This window comes from Mirounga angustirostris, unplaced genomic scaffold, assembly GCF_029215605.1.
Source record: "Mirounga angustirostris isolate CCGP_5_RB_7025 unplaced genomic scaffold, mMirAng1.0.hap1 SCAF_9, whole genome shotgun sequence".
Classification (NCBI taxonomy): domain Eukaryota; kingdom Metazoa; phylum Chordata; class Mammalia; order Carnivora; family Phocidae; genus Mirounga; species Mirounga angustirostris.
Window position 1 is genome coordinate 79,098,211 of NW_026991717.1, and position 20,641 is coordinate 79,118,851.

Below are 20,641 nucleotides of genomic sequence, written 5' to 3' on the forward strand. Positions count from 1 at the left end.
GAAGAACTGAATCAATTATTGAGCTTGGGGAGTTGAAAACTACCAGTGTGGCAAAAGTGTAAGCAAAGCAAAAGTATAGAGGATTGAAGGAAATAATACTGGGGGGTGCCTGGGTGGCTCAGTCAGGTGAGTGTCTGATTTCGGCTGGGGTCGTGATCTCAGGGTCAAGGGACAGAGTCCCACATCAGGCTCTGCTCTCAGTGAGGAGTCTGCTTGGGGTTCTCTCTCTCTCCCTCCCCCTCGGCCCCTCCCTCTGTTTGTGCTCTCTCTCTCAAATAAACAAATAAATCTTAAAAAAAAGAAAAAAGAAAGAATACTGGGTAAGTTATTTGAGATCAGCATTAAGAAAATCGCTAATTAAATAATAAGGAATTTAGGGGCACCTGGGTGGCTCAGTCGTTAAGCATCTGCCTTCGGCTCAGGTCATGATCCCAGGGTCCTGGGATCGAGCCCCACATCGGGCTCCCTGCTCCGCAGGAAGCCTGCTTCTCCTTCTCCCACTCCCCCTGCTTGTGTTCCTGCTCTCACTGTGTCTCTCTGTCAAATAAATAAATAAAATCTTTAAAAATAAATAAATAAATAAATAAATAAATAATTAAGGGATTTGGACTTAATTCAGGAAAAAAATGAGAAACAGTAAGAGGTGTTATATATATTTTATATGTAACACATATAATAAGTACATATACATACATGTATATACACAGGGAGGGAAATAAATAAATTGAAATTCTTTGGAAAAAAAGGGGGGCGCCTGGGTGGCTCAGTCGTTAAGCGTCCGCCTTTGGCTCAGGTCATGATCCCAGCATCGTGGGATTGAGCCCCGCATCGGGCTCCCTGCTCAGCGGAAAGCCTGCTTCTCCCTCTCCCACTCCCCCTGCTTGTGTTCCCTCTCTCGCTGTGTCTCTCTCGGTCATAAATAAATAAATTATAAATAAATACAAAATCTTTGGGAAAAAAAAAAAGAAAGTCTTTGAGCAGAAGAGCTCCACGATCACACCTTCAGAGGTGTGATACTTCAGAGGTCAACTGGCTTCTGTGATAGTAGAACTGGAAGGGGAAACCAAGTGGGGGAATTAATTAGGACATTATAGAAAGAACACAAGTGAAAATTAAAAATAAATCAGAGAGAGTTAGGGAATTGACCCCAAAGCCATTGTAGAAATAGAGTTGAAAGCACTTGCTACCAATATTTCAACATTTGAAACTCTGTCACATAAGGAGTGGCTAAAGCAACTGGGAATTTTACCATGAAGAAGAGAAAACCCGTGAGGTAGACCCTCTTGGTTGCTGCGTTGGCCAGACCTCAGAGGCTCCTCTGGGCTGCAAGGTGTGAAAGAATGAAGATGTGGACAGGGCTCCACAATGCTTGTATTTTGGTTCAGCTCAGAGAATGCTTATAAGAAGCACTACATCATGGGGCTCCTGGGTGGCTCAGATGGTTAAGCCTCTGCCTTCGGCTCAGGTCATGATCCCAGGGTCCTGGGATCGAGCCCTGCATCGGGCTCCCTGCTCCGCGGGGTGTCTGCTTCTCTCCCTCCTTCCTGCTCGAGCTCTCTCTCACTATCTCTGTCTCTCTCAAATAAATAAATAAAATATTAAAAAAAAAGAAGCACTACATCAAAAACTCATGATGTAATGTATGGTGATTAACATAACAATAAAAATTAAAAAAAAAAGAAGCACAAAGGAGCCTCAGTTCCACTACAACTCAGAATAGCACTGTCAGTGGAATAAAAGAGAGTCCTTTATGATAAAATAATGTATTTCAATATGTAAATGCGCAGGCAAAGCTAATCCAGAAGACTTGATGATGATGATCGATGCCTGCACCTCCCGAGTGAACACACTGGGATTTAAGAGGGCTAAGGTCAGAAACCCTTCAGTACAAGAAATTCAGGAAGATAAAACAGTGGAAATATAAATGGTCACTAAAATAAAAATAAGTCCTAACAGACCAGACTTATTTGTCTATAAGAAAAAGAGGGAAATGATCTTAATTGAAATAAAGATAACATGCCAAGACAAATTACAGACTTTGGAAACAGAGAAAATGATGAAGTATGATATTAGCACAAACGAGCTGGGCCTTATTTATAAGTGCAATGTCAAAATAATTCCCAATGTTATGACGGGATGGTGACAAAGTATCTCTGAAAACATATCTCCTGCCTTGAATTCCTCCACATGTTGAGGCTCACAATCAGTCTCTGGCACTTAGAAAGACCCGGGAGACCATATCCTTTGATAAACTATGAGGAATGAAGGTGTACGGCAAAAAGAAGCAGTAATAAAAGAAACCACAAAAAAACAATGGCAGAGACAGAATCTATGTACACTGGCAAAAACAGGTAACCCCCCAAATGAATAAATACTTTCAATATGTAAGTTTTATAATCCAGATCTCTTACTGTTATTCACAAAAATTTAAAAACATATGTGATGGCAATAATATGAAACATAAAAACAATCTTTATTAATACAATTCAGTGAGATCCCTGCATCTTGTGTATCTTTGCTAATTTCGTAATATTTAAGTCTAAGTCTCTTAAAAAGAGTCTCGGGTTTCCTTTGCTATATATTTGCATGTGACAGCTATGTGTGCCAAATAACACTGGCATGTTATATTGGTCATTCAATTATAATGAGTGACATTGTTTTGTTGATATGATTTTCTGAAACGGCGAACAATGCTCAGGAAACATTGTGCAATATTCCCTTGGTTTAAAGAGTACTGCATTCCTGGAAATTTTAGTTTATAACTATGAAGACTGAAACTTTGTCATAATAAATAATTGTAAACCAATTTTCCCCTACACAAATGTTGATGAGATATTTGAAGGTCATGCACCATCATTCTCTATTGTGCAAAGCTGACATATGCATAGTGGGACATCTAGCTTCTCTATGCATCCATCCCCTCTAAGTACCAGCATCGTCCTCCAACTGCTATAAAAAATAAAAATAATCACATAATTTAAAAATTCTCCCTGTAAAGAACTACTGATTTAAGTAATGCAGCCCAATGTAAGGAGATCCCTGGCCATTACACTTATTCAAGGATACGCTAAAACCTCTTAGGGAAATGATAAGCAGCATTCAAGCATTGGGTGAATGGTTGGACTGGATCAAGTTTGAAAAATCAAATGCTTGCAGACACAAAGCAGGTATGAGAAATGTGTAAACTGGGCCAAGAGAAAGACAAGAGAGAGTCATGTGGTCTGTGTGGTCAGTTGTCTCTGCACTATTTGTTGGAAGAATATCCGCTCCCCATTGAATCGTCTTGGCACCCTGTCAAAAATCAAATGTCTGTAAATTTGAGGGTTTATTTCTGGACTACCAATTCTATTCCATTGATCGATATGTCTGTCTTTATGCCAGTACTACACAGTCTTGATTATTGTTGGTTGGTAGTAAGTTTTGATATCAGTAAATGTGAATCCTCCAACTTTGTTTTCCTTTACCAAGATTATTTGTTTATTCTGGATCCCTTGAATTTCTGTGTGAATTTTAGAATCAGCTTGTCAGTTTCTGCAAAGATGCCAGCTGGATTTTGATGAAGATTGCATTGAATTTGTAGATCAATTTCAGAGTATTGTCATTTTAACAATGTTGCCTTCTGATCCATATACATGGAACGTCTTTCCATTCATTTGGTTCCTTAAATTTCTTCCAACAATGCTTTATAGTTTTCAGAGTGTAACTTTTGTACTTCTTTTGTTAAATTCATTCCTAAGTATTTTATTCTTTTCAATCTGGGTGCCTTTTATGGCTTTTCTTACCAAATTGCCCTAGCCAGGTCTGCTTAGTTTTTAAAACTTATATATCTTGGGGAACCTGGGTGGCTCAGATGATTAAGCGTCTGCCTTTGGCTCAGATCATGATCCCAGGATCCTGGGATCGAGTCCCGCATCGGGCTCCCTGCTTGGCAGGAAACCTGATTCTCCCTCTCCCTCTACTGTTCCCCCTGCATGTGCTCTCTCGCTCTCTCTGTCAAATAAATAAATAAAATCTTAAAAAAAAACTTATATATCTTAAATCTGATTTATCTTTACTCATTATTTATTAACCTGGTTCAATCAAACCAGTTGCCTCACTCTTTCAGTACTTTGTGTCTTCTGTTATCTTTTGGATCTTTCATGATTTAATTCTTCAAAGAAAACATGCCTGGGGCGCCTGGGTGGCTCAGTCGTTAAGTGTCTGCCTTCGGCTCAGGTCATGATCGCAGGGTCCTGGGATCGAGCCCCGCATTGGGCTCCCTGCTCAGCGGGAGGCCTGCTTCTCCCTCTCCCACTCCCCCTGCTTGTGTTCCCTCTCTCGCTGTGTATCTATCTGTCAAATAAATAAATAAAATCTTAAAAAAAAAAAAAAAGAAAACATGCCTGATTAACATTGCTCTATTACTTCAGAGATTATTTCATTAATCCACACCATTCTGACACATCTTTGGATATAGTCTAGATTGATATTTATCTTGTTACTGTTTATTATTTGGGACACTTTCTTTCTCAAATTAAATTGTAAACTCATTGAGAAGGTTCAATATTTTCAACTGTAAGGCCTTCAAAAAAAAAAAAAAAATCCTAAGAGGGTCCTATGCACAAAGAAATGGCTCAAGAAATGTTTTCCATTTGCTTTTCTTCTTTCACAGAAAAGTAATTCTGCATCGTGTCAAGTGATGAACTTACATCTGAGTCTCAGTTTTTTCATCAGTAAAATAGGAGTAAAAATGTCTAACATGATAAATATTAGAAATAGCCAAGTAAAACACATTGCTCGTGGCAGGCATTTGGTATGTGACATGTACTTTCATTATTGATGAAACTGAAAAATTAAGCTTAGAGTTTTTGTTTCAGAAATAAAGTAAAAAGGGGAATGGAAACTTTGGACAGTTATAAAAGTCACTTAAGACTCTAATTATTTTATTACAATGTCATATCTAAGGCTCCTATCAGTGCCGTATTCTCCTTGGAACTCTCACCATTTATTTCAGGGAGAATATACAGCAACAAACAGAAAATGTTACACATACCCTTCCAATCTTATTGCTTATTTTATAAAATTTCTGGCATCTTACACTGAAAAACAGAAGAATAACATCAACATGCAGTGTACTGAAAGTCAATATTTAATGTCAAATACAGGAGGGTTAAAAGGCCCTACTCTAAGTCATTGCTCCAGTTGGAAATTAAGTGGGAAGCCTTGGAAGCTACTTTTATTGTTACTAGCTTCATATTTTGTATCAGTTAACCAGAGAAAAATAATGGGAAGTGTTATATGTTGCTTGATTTTTCTTTCTCCACAAACTACTGACACAATTCTCTTTGTAAAAGTTTATTTTTTAAAATTCTAAACATCAATAAGTATGAAAATAGTATGATTAGGTAAAAAGTGATATTTCAACTTCTTACGCTTCACTAAAGCACAGATTCCTTTACTACAACCATCTTTGATGGGGAAATACTTATTTTAAATAAAAATATTATATTCTAAATAGAGTAAGTCAACAGATGTATCAGAACAAATTAAAAAGTTGCACATTCTTGGGTTTCCCCCTTGGCAGTTATATTTTTGGCTTTGCCCTCCGCGGGTGATGGAATAATTTCTAGTCTTTACAGAGTTTAAAAAAAAAAAGTCTGAAAGGTTATTTCATATGTACTGAGGAAATTATGTATATCATCAGAGTCTAGCCAGGAAATAGAAACCACTTGAGTAGTTAAAGGGACTTTAATGCAGAAAATTGATTCCGTGGGTGATGAAAGAGTTGAGACACCAAACAGGGGACATGGGGGAAATCCAAAGATTAACAACAGCAGGAATCCAGCCTCATCCACCAGGCATAAAGGGCAAAGGCAGTGTTCCCAGCACTAGTGGAAGCTGGAGACATTGTTGGCCTCCCTGCCAAGAGCTGGATTCATGAAGCAGCTGGCAGGGAAGGAAGAGGAGAGACCCTGGCCTATTCCTCCCCACACACCCCTCCACAATTCATTCTGAAGTCAGTGAAGCATGGGAACCACAGCTGAGGAAATTAGTGTCTCTTGATACAGAGAAGAGCAGGGAAAGGGAGGGAAGGGATGTGAGGGCAAACGGGTCCAGGACGCACATATCATGTAATTGCCTACTTGCACCCATCATGTAATTGGTGGGGATGGTGGGAGGGAGCAGGGGAGAGGCTGGTGGTGAAGAAAAGAACATGGAATGAGTCTGGCCATTTCCACGGTAGAGGATATGAATTGGACCCTTAAGTTTTACTTATTCTTTTATAGGAAAATAATCAACATGTTTGGGACTGAGATAAACTATTCCACCTCTTGATTTTGCATTATATTACTAGCTTTATCAATGCCACTATAATCTTACTTTTAGGTAGACCCCTGGGGGTAGGGGCCATAATCTTACCCTGTCTCTCACCACAGAGTTTTATATCCCAGTATGATATCACAATGTTCTAGTGGTTTGTACACACACACACACACTGGCAGAAACTATAGAACATAAAATGGATGGCTATAGGAAGGGAATCAGCTATGCAAATTGTGAAATATAAATGGCAATCCCAATGTCCTATGAGAGTATAAAATTCAAATCTGTTCATCAAGACACTTTAAATATAATGAAAAGTTTTATGACTCAATTGAAGACCTACTACAACAAGGTCAGATTTTGCTTCTGAAGTTATTTGGTCAAAGGCTACACCTCATCTACTGATGGACTTGCTAAAGCCAACAGAGACAGGCTGGGCAGGGAGAAGAGAGCTTGATGACAGCAGACCATGGACAGGATGAAGAGACCATTAGGGCCTCTGGGAAATGCCATCTGGTTCATAGTTACTGAAGTTAGGGACTGACTCTCATCTAGTGTGCAAAACCATTAAGGATGTATTATTACCATTCATCTGATCTTGACAAGAGAATTTTTGGTGATTCAAAAAAAAAAAAAGGCAAGATAAATTGATTAAGCTGTATCTGGGTTAACTTTACTAAACAGCAAATTGGCAGACAGCCTGGAAACAATGTAAATTCTGCTTCTTTAAAATTACAATTACAGCTAATTTTTTTCTACCTAGCTGGCTACTGAGAAATAAAATTGTGATGGTTGTATGGCTCATGTAAGAAGGCAACATATAGTTAACTTGCAGTGAGATTCCCATAGATGGGACTGGAGGTAACCATGTAGGGAGCCGGGAGAAACAGCTACAGCAAGCGCCAGCCCTCTCCAGAGCTCCCACATACTCACAAAATGCTATTCTGTTAAAAGTCCAAGAAAAGAGGTTTGCCAAGAACCCTTTTTTGGGAAAGGTAAAGATGGGAGTTTATTTGCATATTAAATAATCATAGAAACATTTTACAGTATAGCTTTCATTGGCTAAAGACTGGCACATGATAGTTTATTTGTATAAACATTTTCTTCCTCCAATTCAGAACTCAGAAAACATTTTGTAAGAAACATACCAATAAAATATTTTCTCTATCAACTTTGAAAAAAGCGAAAAGAATAATATGGTGTGTTTGTTTGGCATCAAATGTGTTTTGATTAACTGTCTTTAGAAGGGCCCAAAGGTTAAAAAAAATGGAAGGAAGGGAGGAAGGAAGGAGGGAGGAAGGAATGAAAAGAAAAGTCAAAATTGACTATAAGCATTTCACATCAATAGGTCCAGTAGTTTGGGACCAGGCGAGACAGAAAAGCTGGGAAGGAGGGTTTAGAAGAGAAAAGTAAGATGAGCTCATTTTGTACATGCAAGTAGATGTCCAATACATACTTAGAAATATAAAACTGGCTTTCTCTTTCCCATGGCATCTCAGAGGAAAAGCAGCTACTTTAGGACAAAGATGAATATTTTCCATATATAAAAGAAATGTATGGGGGCGCCTGGGTGGCTCAGTCGGTTAACCGTCTGCCTCCGGCTCAGGTCATGATCCCTGGGTCCTGGGATGGAGTCCTGCATCCGGCTCCCTGCTCAGTGGGGAGTCTGCTTCTCCCTCTCCCTCTGCACCTCCCCACTGCTCGTTCTACCTCTCTCTCTCTCAAATAAATAAAACACACACACACACACACACACACAAATGTATGGCCACTGAGGTTGTTGTCCCTGTTCTGAGTAAAGAGTGGAGGGGTGTGCAGCCTGAATCAGTATGGGAATGACAAACACAGTTTCCTAAGTTCATTGCTACTCAATAAAGGATTTTCCTGTGATAGACCAAGGAGAACTGAAGAAGGAAGGTGAAAATATGTTTAGGGCTGCATTGTGGATGTTAGTTTGAGTGTTCTTAACTTGGTTATTGTAAGAAAGGCAGAGAAAATATTCCTGGAATGACCATGCCTCATTGCCTGGGCCCAAAAAAGAGCTGGCAGAATCTGCAAAGTTTTCTTTCAATCTCTCTAAAAAGATGATGTCCACCAATATGCTGTGAGAAAATCCCTATACAAAGAAGGAAAGAAACTCAGAACCCGAATGTCCTGTTATCCCATGTATTCTAGAACACAAAACACTGACGTACTGCTCTGAAGAAACGGTGTACTAAGAAAAATAAGGAAGAGGCTACAGATTAGGCCAAACTTTGGGCCAAGAGAATGGGAGACCAAAGAAAAATGCCAGCAACATATCCAAGAGACAGAGGCTGTCCTCTCTGAGAGCTTCTATCCTTAATATGAATCAAAAATAAGATATTCTAAGAGCAACAAATAAATAAGATCAGATTTTTTTTAAAAGAAAAAGAAATATTGAAGCTTGGATGAAAGTCAGGAGTAGAAATGTAAATTTCTTGCAAACACAGATACTATAAATAAAACTAGAAGAGACACAATGGGAAAATAGGTTGGCAGCACATGTACGAGATAGAAGAATGGTTTTCAGTAAACTTCTACCAATTAATAAGAAAAAGGCAAAGACTGTGAACAAGAACATCACAGGGGAAAAACAGAAATGACCAATAAGGAATAACATAAGGGAAGATGCTCAATCCAGTAATAGCCAAGGGAATAGATATTAAAGGCATAATATATATCATTTTATACCCTTCAGGAAATGAGCAAAAAATTTTTAATTTTAATACTTTTTGTCAAAGCACTGTGTAAACAAGTTCAAGTAGCCTGACATCTCACATCACAATATAGTAGAGCCCAACTCAGATTTTTACACTATGATGCTTTAAAGCTGCAGGATTAGGGAAAAACCGACCACTTCCCTGAGGGAATTAAAAGCCAGGATTCAATAGCAACATGATATGCAAAACAGTTGCTACAGTTCTAAGTGGCTGGTTTGGTGTTTATGGTTAGGAAGAATGTCAGTCCCTCTCCTGGGAGTCAGGTAGGTGGGATCTAAGCCTTACACCTGCGAGGATATGTTGTGGTAAATTAGCAAAGAATTCACCCCATTGCCTTCATAGTTAAGGAAACACTGGTGCCTCCACTGCATGAAGGGGTGAGGAACTAGGGTCCAAGCCTTGAGCCTGAGAAGTATTGGTGGCCTTAACCATAGGTCATAACCACTTTCCATGGAGCTTTGTAGGAGTCCAGCACTTCGGGAAGGCAGCCAACAAGAGCTCAGTCTTGAATAAGTTAACTTTACCTCTAACGACGATTAGCAAAGATATGGGGAAATGGTAGTCTCATACAACACCAGCTGAGGTTTTACATTATACAGCTGGTTTGGATGGCAAGGGACCTACTCCCTATTCTCCAACAATGCCCCAAAGAGACTGCAATACCCCAAAGGGGAAGGACTACAAGTCTCCAAATGCTCTAAAGATCCCTATGCCCAAAATAGGACTTAAAATGCTGTAGAGTTATCCTGACCTGAAAGAAGTGTGTGATTTGGACAGTGGACATTTCAGTATGAACCAGTGGAGACAGATAAGCAGGATCTCTAGAATACCTTGAAGCTAGTTTATAATATTGGATCCCTGGTGCAACTTTGGGGACGAAGAACTTCAAGAATGACAGAGGAGTTGCCACTAGCCTAAAGGGAAGGGGGACAGATAGTTGGAAACTGAACTGATTTAAAGAAAACGAGGAATTGTTACATTTCTTGCAAAAAATATAATTTACAAAGATAAATTCCAGGCAAATTTTATTTTACTTTACCTTTCAACATATTATATTATATTCTGGGGAGATGAATATAGTTTTAAAAGTTCTGTGATTTGCTAATGTTTCATAGTGGTTGGGAGCATGCAAAGTAAAACCAACCAGGTTTCAAATTACTCTATAAGTGCCTGCAGTATGATTTTTAATTTTTTAAACTGCAGTTTCTACAAGTATAAAATAGGGATTGTTATTAATCATTAAGATTAATGAGACAATGTTTATAAAGCACTTAGCACAGTGATCTCAATCAGTGGTAGTTTATGGATAATATTCACATTGTAGGAAACTGAAAAAATAGAGAAAAGAGGGAAAGATCATCCATAACCTGATCACCCCAGCACAAATGCCATTATTTTGGATACTTTCCTTTTGAAGTAGATTTTTAACTTTGGGGATTATTTTGTTATAATTGTTATGCCAGCTTCATGAGGGCAAAGAGTATGAACCTTAGCATCTAACACAGTCATTGATAAAAAAAAAAAATTACTGAATGTAATGACTCAGTCAATAAGTTGGAGTTAATATGTGTTTTTTTCCATATTTTTGTCTGGAAATAAAATGTAAGATACTCTCAAATAGGCAGGAATGTTCTTTTAAAAACATTTTTGATATAGTTCTTCAACAAGTAACAAAGATTTTCATTTTTAAATTGCCTATATTATTTCAAAATTTTCAAAAATATGATTAGGCAGCCTCAAATATGTTGAGTATTCCTCAACTCATTTTTTTTAAAGATTTTATTTATTTGACACAGAGAGAGAGAGAGAGAGGGAGAGACAGCACAAGCAGGGGGAGCAGCAGAGGGAGAGGGAGAAGCAGGCTTCCCGCAAAGCAGGGAGCCCAATGTGGGGCTCGATCCCAGGGTCCCAGGATCACGACCCGAGCTGAAGGCAGACGCTTAACGACTGAGCCACCCAGGCACCCCTCCTCAACTCATTTTTAAGCACTCTATCTTTAAGCATGTCATTATTGTTCCTCATACATGTAAATAAAGGTAAGTTTTTCAAAGTGGTATTATATACTAAGAATCCAATTGCCTCATGTATTTGAAAAGTCATTTCCTCTTGTCTCTTTTTTTATTTTTTATTTTTAAGTAGGCTCCACACCCAGCATGGAGCCCAATGTGGGGCCTCATTTCAAGACCCTGAGATCAAGACCTGAGCTGAGATCAAGAGCTGGACACTCAACCAACTGAGCCACTCAGGTGCCCCTTTGTCTTTTTAAAAATAAAATGGCCAAGTGTGTGTGGAATTGCTGGCTTACTTAAGATCCTTGAAAACTGTGTTTTGTTCTTTTTTCTCCAAGGATTTCTTCAACTTTGCTCAAATCACAAAAAGTTATTCCTTTAGCAAAGGCAGATCAATGCTTGTCCCTTATGCTCATTTGGTACTTTCCTAGGTAATGTTCATTTCCCTCCTGTCATTAGTAAGAGAATGACTCAAAGCAGCTCAGGTGGCCTCTCCTCTAGCTCAGTACTCATTTATAATTTCTGTGATGTGCATAAGAGAAAGCAGACTAATTTTAAAACACATAAACTGAATCTAGGAAATTAGGACACTCTCCAGAAGACACGCTCAGCCTCAGATGACAATATCAATTTGCTGGTGACTAGCTCTTGCCGTTCGTTCCCCTGTTCTCCCACACATACCCTGACCAAATCTTTTGGCAGAACTTGTCAGGCCTCTTTCTTCCTCTGCAGCCCAGTGAGATTCATTTTTCCCCATGTTCTTAAAGCAAGTTTCAATAATATCATAGACAAAACCAACATATGCAATCATCCTTGAATTAGTGAATTAGTCCCTGCCTTTCATGATTTATTAATATCTTAGACCACTTTACCTGTAAATAGCAGCTTTAAAGTCAGAGTGTTGAGTGAAAGAAAAGTTATATTTTGGTTCTGGATTTCATCACTGAATCTGTGTGAATAAAAATCCATAGTTTTATGTACTTAGAGAAAACACTACTAGAATTTCATTTTGGAGACTATATCCAAGTAATATCTGAAATAAGTGTATGTAAACTGGCTCATTTCACAAATAATGGAAAAATAAAAAGCATTTAAAGAGAAAAAAAATTTAAATCAGTACATAAAAGCTATTTTTAAGTGATCTATAACAATAATAATTACTTTTATAACTTGAAAAATAACAATTAGAAACTAAAAATAAACAAAAAACTCATCTTTTGAATCCTTCTTCAAAATAAGGAATTTAGCAAACTCTACTTCTTTCTACCTTCCCCCACTGCCCTTCATCATCTTTATTCACATAATCTGAATGTTTAGTTTCACCTATTTGATACTAAAATATTATTCTGAATATGTAGTGCTTTCTCTTAAAAACAATTTTGACATTTGTGTTGCACGTTGTAATTACAATAATTTTTTTTGGACCACTGTTTAACTGAAATAAAATGTTTACCCCAAAACAATGCTAATCACTAGGGCTATTATGTTTTGACTACTTCATCCTTGAATTCTTAATTTTGATTCCTTTCTCAGTTTTCCTGTATTTCCTTTTCAGGTATTTTTTTCCTAAGATTATTTGAATTAATAGACTTTCAGATATCTCCGGTACACTTCCTAATTTTGTGCACAGAGTATGATACATATAGCCAGTGGTTTTATAGGACATAGGTATTCTATGGTAAAGAAAAGCCCTTGGAAGTTGCCAGTGATGCACAGGTTATGTGAATTACAGGAAAAAGGTAAAGGTAAATAATCTTATACTTAATTCACTTGATAGATATTTAAAAGACTATTTTGTATTGGAATTTCTAGGCTTTTGAGAGATATTTATAGCTGAGTGAACAAATAAGTACGTAACAAGTGTGTGACAAATGAATTAGAAAAGAGAAAAAGATTAGAAGAAAGATAATCAGCTAGATGATAGTCCCTAAATAATTATGTAGAAAATGGAAATGTAGACTTTGATCCATTTCTAGTAAGTCTTCATAAAATCTTGATTTAGAACATAATTCATTCTATCAACAACTTATAAGAAATTCATAATATACTGAAAACTGAAGAAAGTAAATAGATTTCTCTGCTTCACATGACTATTGACCACACATCTGGAGAAATTCTAAGACTTTCTAAGTTATGTGTGTTGATGACGCTCAGGAATATTTTATTTTAGACAACCAAACTAAGGACAAACTTCCTTATGATTAGATTTTTCTGCTGCACTGGATCTCCTGGGAAATAAATATTTACTGTGTCATCTTTCTAATTAAAATTTTCAGGAAGACTTATTTACTAATCCAAGTAACGTTGCCAGCATAGACAGGTTAGTCAGATATTCTAGGCTTTGAGCAGATTCCAGATGATCCAATTATTTACTCAGTATATCTATATTATAAAAAATTAACTGCTACTTTATTCTTTACAAATAAAATCTATAGAAAAATGAAGGTTTCAAACACAGATGGAGAAAGAGAATTGCTACAAAGTTCACTTTTGCCCAATCACTTGAGTAAATTTCCAGGAAGACATAAGCATAATTACGATGACATCTTGGATTCATAAATTTGTTCTTTTTATGAAGAACTCAAAGATAATTCATAGTGCAGATAACACTAGACTGAAATAAAATCAGCTCACATGAGATGCTATAATTGTAGATTTTGTTAAAATGGGACATTCTAATCTTTTGGACAACAATGCAAGTTTTGCTTTTGTCCAACCCAATTAATTACTATGTCTTAAATATTTAAATCATTTTATCCATTCCCTTAGAACTCATGTGTGAGACTTACTATGCTCCTTCATAAGGAAAAGACAAAAAGAGGCGAAAATATGTTAAAGTCCGTCTAAAAAGAGGGACTGAGAAGGTAATATTTTCTTAGCATAAGGTACCAGTGCTGAAGTAAAGTTAGTATTTTGGAGCCAACCAAGGAAACAGCCAACAAATATAGTTTGAATACCTTATTTCTTTCCTATAGGTGTCAAAGGAAGCCATGTGGTCTGCTCCAGCTTTGGAGGAACTCCAGAGAAATATCTCACCAAGGTTTCATGGCAGATAGGGGGCCAAATGCATCCTGGATAATATTCTTGTGGTGTGTGAAGGTGTTAAAGAGCCAAAGAAAAGTCATTCTCAGGTTTTTCTGAGCCAGATTTAAAAAACTATCCACAAAAGATAAAAAGTCAACCCTGATAAAGTTCAAGATGAGTTTTAGTATTTTCATATATCCAACCTGTACTCACATCATTACATCTCCTTATGGAGAAGAGGCTGTGTTATGCTTCTCTCTCTCATGACTGTGGGAAGCAACACATCAGCAATAGAGTGAGAGGGGGACTGGAAATGCATCTGAGAAAAGAAATAAAGGGGTTCAACTTGGGGAAACAAAGCCATTTGGCACAGAATGAGCTTCTGACACCCACAATGGTGTATTGGAACTCATGAAAAGGTCTTGTAGGATATTTAAATATGTGTAAGATAAAGATTCTTAGGGAATTCCCCACTGAGAAAATAGAGGGTACATATCAAAAGTTTATTGGCACTGACCACCAATGTGCTCTTCTACTGCTGTCCTTAGGCAGCTGTTTAAAACGAGGAAGGAGAAAAATTGCCAAAAGAAAAAGGAGAAAATCCTTTAGAAAGCACAAAAGCCTCTAAACAGTTCCAATCTTAGAGTGTTATGATGTTAAAATATGAGGCACATTATCAGGAGATGAAAGTTCAAAGAGGCCTCAGCTTTGTGTTGGATAAACAGGAACATATGCCCAGCCTCAGAAATATTTCAAATGTGTTGTGAAACTTCGCTCAGTTAGGAGAGAAATGTTAGAGTTCAACTGTGAAAAATTCAATTGCATATTTGAAAAAAGCAGGTGCTGGGAAAGACCACAAAGTTTCTAAGCATGTCGGCACCATATCCCACAGTGGCAAGCAGAAGTGAAAATGTTATTAAGGCTCAGAAAGGTTTTCTGAGTGATACATCACATGAGCTGAAGTAGCATTTCTACGTCATTGGGCAATGTATTCCTCTAAGGGAAAAAAAAAAATCAAAGTCTGAAAGAAGGAAACTGAAACACTGGAAATATTCCATAGTTGGCCTTTGTGGAAAATTTATAAAATTGAGGGAAATTTGGGCAGAAGTCACTACATACCATAAGTGAGAGATCTCTGTTAAGAAAGGTTAATTGAAAGAGAGAAAATAATAATTTTACCCACAAAATCTAAGCCTAAAATTTGCTCACCTGAAAATTCCTATGCCAAAGGAATTTTATTTATTGATCTACAAGTCATAATCGTGTAGGGGAGTATGAATAACTTATCAAAAATTTTTTCTTAATCCTGTTAATGAAGGGATTTTTAATATAGTTATTCCATTCCTCTTCTAAGTGATTTCTATTTCTTTTGTATCCACTCCACTGGCACAGTATTCCATGAATAGTAAGGGAGAATTGATAAATGTTGAGTGATTAAGCAACAACTCAATACCAGTACTGAAAACAAAGGAAAAGTCAAGCAGTTCCAGGACCCCAAGTGGAGGTCAGATATTGGAGAGCAAGACTGGCTCTGGCTCAAATGCAAGGACTATCACCAGTTTTTCAAACTGCAGTGTTCTCTGTCCCAGCCACACAAGGTCCTCCCTATCCTGGGGCCAGTCCATACACACCACCATGCCCTGACCTGCCGAATGCTCAACTCCAACATACTTAAACTCTGGGCTTTTACTTTTAAATCTTACAATTTACAAATTGTGTTGAACAGTATCCACATAGAAATTGATGAGAATTATTGCAATTTGAATACTGACTGAAGTTACTCATCTTGCCCTGTCTCTTTCCTTGAAGCCTTGCAGTGTTTTCTGCTAATCTGGGAAATTAATCCACGTTACTGTGCTATGGGGCCAAGGGGTTAACCTCCCAAATTAATACATGCATTTGTTTGTAAAATAATCTATAGAGAAGAGAAAGTAATCTGATATAGTAGCAGGGTTGAGGGAAGCATTTTAGAGACAATTACTCTTCTGAAATCTATATTGTTCAGTCAACAATACTATCTCCCATTGCAATGACCTCCTGGAAACTCTGGCTTCCCATTAAATATTTTGCAGGAAACATTAAAAAATACAAACACACACACACACACAACCATAAACATTCCTGTAGTATTCATTTTCTATAACTAACAAATGCTTACAGCTTGTCACTTTGTTTAGATTTTTTAAAAATAGAGCATTTCAGATAAATTTGAAACAGTATTTGTTACTCTTCCCCATGTCATCCCCAACCTTCCCTCCCCCCTCCAGAGGCTATCATTATTTAATTTGTATACTTCTAGGTCTTATTATGTTTCCAGATCATTTTATATATACACCTATGATAATCATTCATAAATGCACTCATGCTGTACATATTTTTAAACCTGCCTTTTAATCACTCAACATTATGTTTTACTTGTCCATGAGTACATTTATAACTAGTTTGTTCACTTTAACTGTTTGTTAACTTTTACTGTTTGTAACACTTCATTATATAACCAATTATACCATAATTTATATTTAATATAATTTATTTCCCTATTCCCCCATTAGATATTTCCAATTTCTCACTATTATGCACAATACTGTATGAATATCCTTATACATATCTCTACCCATGTGCAACAACTCTCTATGGATGCTTATACTTCCAAGTGAAATTACAGGGTTGTAAGATATGAGTACTTTCATCTTTTGGTTGAAAGAGAGAATTGGTTCTCTAAAGGGATTATATGGATTCACATTTCCACCAGCAATGTTTGGTAGTTTCTTTTTCTCTACATGCTCACCAGCACTTCATACTTATATTGTCAGATCGTTTGCCAATCTGATGGCAGAAAATAAAATCTCCCTACTTTAATTTAAATTTCCTGGATGATTACCAAGCTTGAAGATCTTTTCATAATTACTAGCCATTTGGGTTTCCTAATTTGTGAATTGTTTTTTCATATATTTTACCCAACTTCCTTTTGAGATTTTATTTTCTGTCACACTTATTTGTAGGAGTTCTTTATATATTCTGAATACTATGATTACATCCACACATGTCTGTAAATATCTTCTCTCTACATGGTGTCTGCCTTATAACTTTGTTGTGACTTATCAGGCAGACATTTTAAATACTGATATTATCATTTTTCTTAATTATGATTTTTGTGTTTTGTCTCAAATACAGGATACTGTAATTATAATATACACATACATATGTACAATATAAAAAGAAAAATATGTAAATTTATACACACACACAAATATTACCTGCATATTCATCACTTTCTCAAACAGTCTGCAGAAGTTTAAGTTACCAAACCCACTGAGTGATTTCACTAAAAATCTATGCTATTCATCTGGGTCTACTCTGTTGCTTAGCAATTGCTTTCAAATTGCGTGCCAACCATATTAGGGAGGCAGTATAAGATTTGGCATCAGGGAGACATAAGAACATGTCACAGCTCTGCCATGCACTAAGTATACAACTCGGTTTCCTAACCTCAAACACGGATTTTATCACAGTACCTATCACACAGATTCCTCTGTCTTGATCTTCTAATGAATAAAAAGGTGAAAATAATGGCACTCTAATAAGCCCCTTAAAATTAACGTTATTGATCCTTATAACAACGTAATGAAGGAGGCGTTATTATTATCTCCATCTTACAGATGAAGAAACTGAGGGACCAAGAGGATAAATAACTCAATCAAGGTCACATATGTAACCCACAGCAGAGCCAAGACTTAAACCTCCAGGACTCATGCTCTACAGCACCTCACTGTACTGCCTCCCAATAATTACTTCCTTGTAAGTAAATGAAAGAATGAATGTAAAACAGCCCACTGCTTGGTCTATAAACATGCTCTACAAATACTATTTGTTTTTATTTACCATGACAGCTAAGCTAAATTTTTCACTTTATTCCAAATTCAAATATTTTCCCCAGATAACCCGACATTAGTATGCCCTGATATCTTCTGTAGAACACCAGAGCTATGGAATCTATAGATTGTCTATTAAAATTGTTGTATAAAGAGAATCTTACTACCTCCATGCTTCTGCCTTTACTTCTACCTTGTCCTTCTTCTCTTCCTCCTCCTCCTTCAAAATACCTTTCAGAAACCTCACATGTCTTGACTTAAACTTTCAAAGTTAGGGCCCTCAAACAGATGCACTTTCAAATTTTTTCTTCTGACCTACATATAAAGTACTAGTATAATGCCTGGGAGATAGCACATGTTCAATAAATGTCAGTTTTTATTATTCAGAGTCTTCATTGTCAATGTGCTACAGGATAATTACTTCCTCTTTATCAACTGACTTGGGTTTCTGCAGCAGCATGAGTGGGAGGTGGGTATAAGGAACAATGGGATAGTAAAGGAAGAAAGTGCATTTTCTCCTTTCCTTCCAACGGAGAAAGAATTTCACTTTCTTTCCCAAGGTAACTCCTCTATTTATGTCAATGATCTTATCCACTTCTGCCTCTTCCAGTATCTTAACCCCTCTTTCAAGTCTTCATTCAATCTTTCATCTTTTATTCTCTATATTGTTGACTCTATTTTATAATACCGATTTTAAAATATCTCTATTTTATTGGCATTAAGATATCATCACTTGCAAAGAAGGAAAAAATGCTGCCATTAAACAAGGATAGAACACTTTTATCACACATCTAGATATTCACCATATATCATTCTTGAGTCTACATGAAAAGGAAAACATTAGCTAGTAAATTGAGTAAGGTATTCCTAAAACTTTGCACTGACAGCCCAATTCCTCACAAACTCAGGGTTGTTGATGTTATTTTCCCACTCAATATTATACTTTGTGCTACCAAAAGCATACATCGTCTCCCAAAAGTGTCCCTCTTAGGAAATGTCTTGTCTCTAAGACATTCTTCCAAGTGCTTCACCCATCCTCTAAGCTTTGACATGCATATGCTGACAATGACTGAAAGTCCTCACTGCTGCCCAGCTAACAGCAACTATAAAACACATTCCGATTTCAGAAATGTGAAAACATGAACCAAGAAAAAGTATGCCATAGAAACAATGAAATATAGTAAATTCTTCTCTTTGGATTAAAAACGATGAAGTCACCTCATAAAGTCAATGAAATATTTTAACATTGGACTTGGAATTTAGTGAAGAAAAAGCAGATGGGACCAAAACTTTCTCTCTCTTCAAACCAACAACGCGCTTGTTAATTTAGTAACATTTATTTAGATTCCTTTACCAAAGATTCTGATCTGATATTTTTACTTTGTTCTTTGTGTTCAATATGATTCTTCTGTACATCATATACTTTTTGAAAATTTAACTAGAGTGAGCTTTTCTTTCATAGAATAATGATTTTTATGGACTTATCAAGGTTATATTTATATTTATAACATACTTTATAATAATACATTGCAATATGCTTTATAATATTCCAATATACTTTAATTCAGACAATTAACTCACAGACCTCCCCAAAATGCTGACTCCATCTATCCAGCTCATTTTTAAAAATTCTAACAATATTGTTTGGGAGACAAGTAACTAATAATATATGATTTCCATATATTATTGAAGCAAATATCTGCAAAATTTGTTCTTCAAACTTGGCAACATTTTATTTGCTTTTGGTAAAGAAATCCTGGCAAAACTTATGAGACTATAAAAATAGCTGCCCCAAACTGGATTAATCTGCCTTTCAGATATAAGTAGATGAATTATTTACTACATAATTTTAAAAGAAGATATTTTTGTCATAATAATTTATACGTAAATTACTTAATTTTTCTCATTTCATACAAATTGTTGGCCTCTTTCTTGAATTCCTGGATTTTCTGAGTTATTTCTCCCAGAACAATGGAGCATTTTTTAAATTTAAATTCAGTGAGCCAACATATAGTACATTATTAGTTTCAGATGTGGTGTTCAATAATTCATCAGCTGCATATAACACCCAGTGCTCATCACATCACATGCCCTCCTTAATGCCTATCACCCAATTACCCCATCCCCCCACCAACCTCCCCTCCAGCAACCCTCAGTTTGTTTCCTATAGTTAAGAGTCTCTCATGGTTTTTCTCCCTCTCTGATGACTTCCCATTCAGTTTTCCCTCTCTTCCCCTATGATCCTCTGTGCTATTTCTTATATTCCACATATGAGTAAAAACATATGATAATTGTCTTTCTCTGATTGACTTATTTTGCTCATCATAATACCCTCCAGTTCCATCCATGTCGATGTAAATGATAAGTATTCATCCTTTCTGATGGCTCAGTAATATTCCATTGTGTATATATGCCACATCTTCTTTATCCATTCATCTATCGATGGACATCTTGTTCATTCCACAGTTTGGCTATTGTGGATATTGCTGCTATAAACATTGGGGTGCATGTGCCCCTTCAGATCAAAACATTTGTATCTTTGGGGTAAATACCTAGTAGTGCAATTGCTGGGTCATAGGGTGGCTGTATTTTTTTTAAAGATTTTATATATTTATTTGACAGAGAGAGACACAGGAGAGAGGAAACACAAGCAGAGGGAGTGGGAGAGGGAGAAACAGGTTTCCTGCCGAGC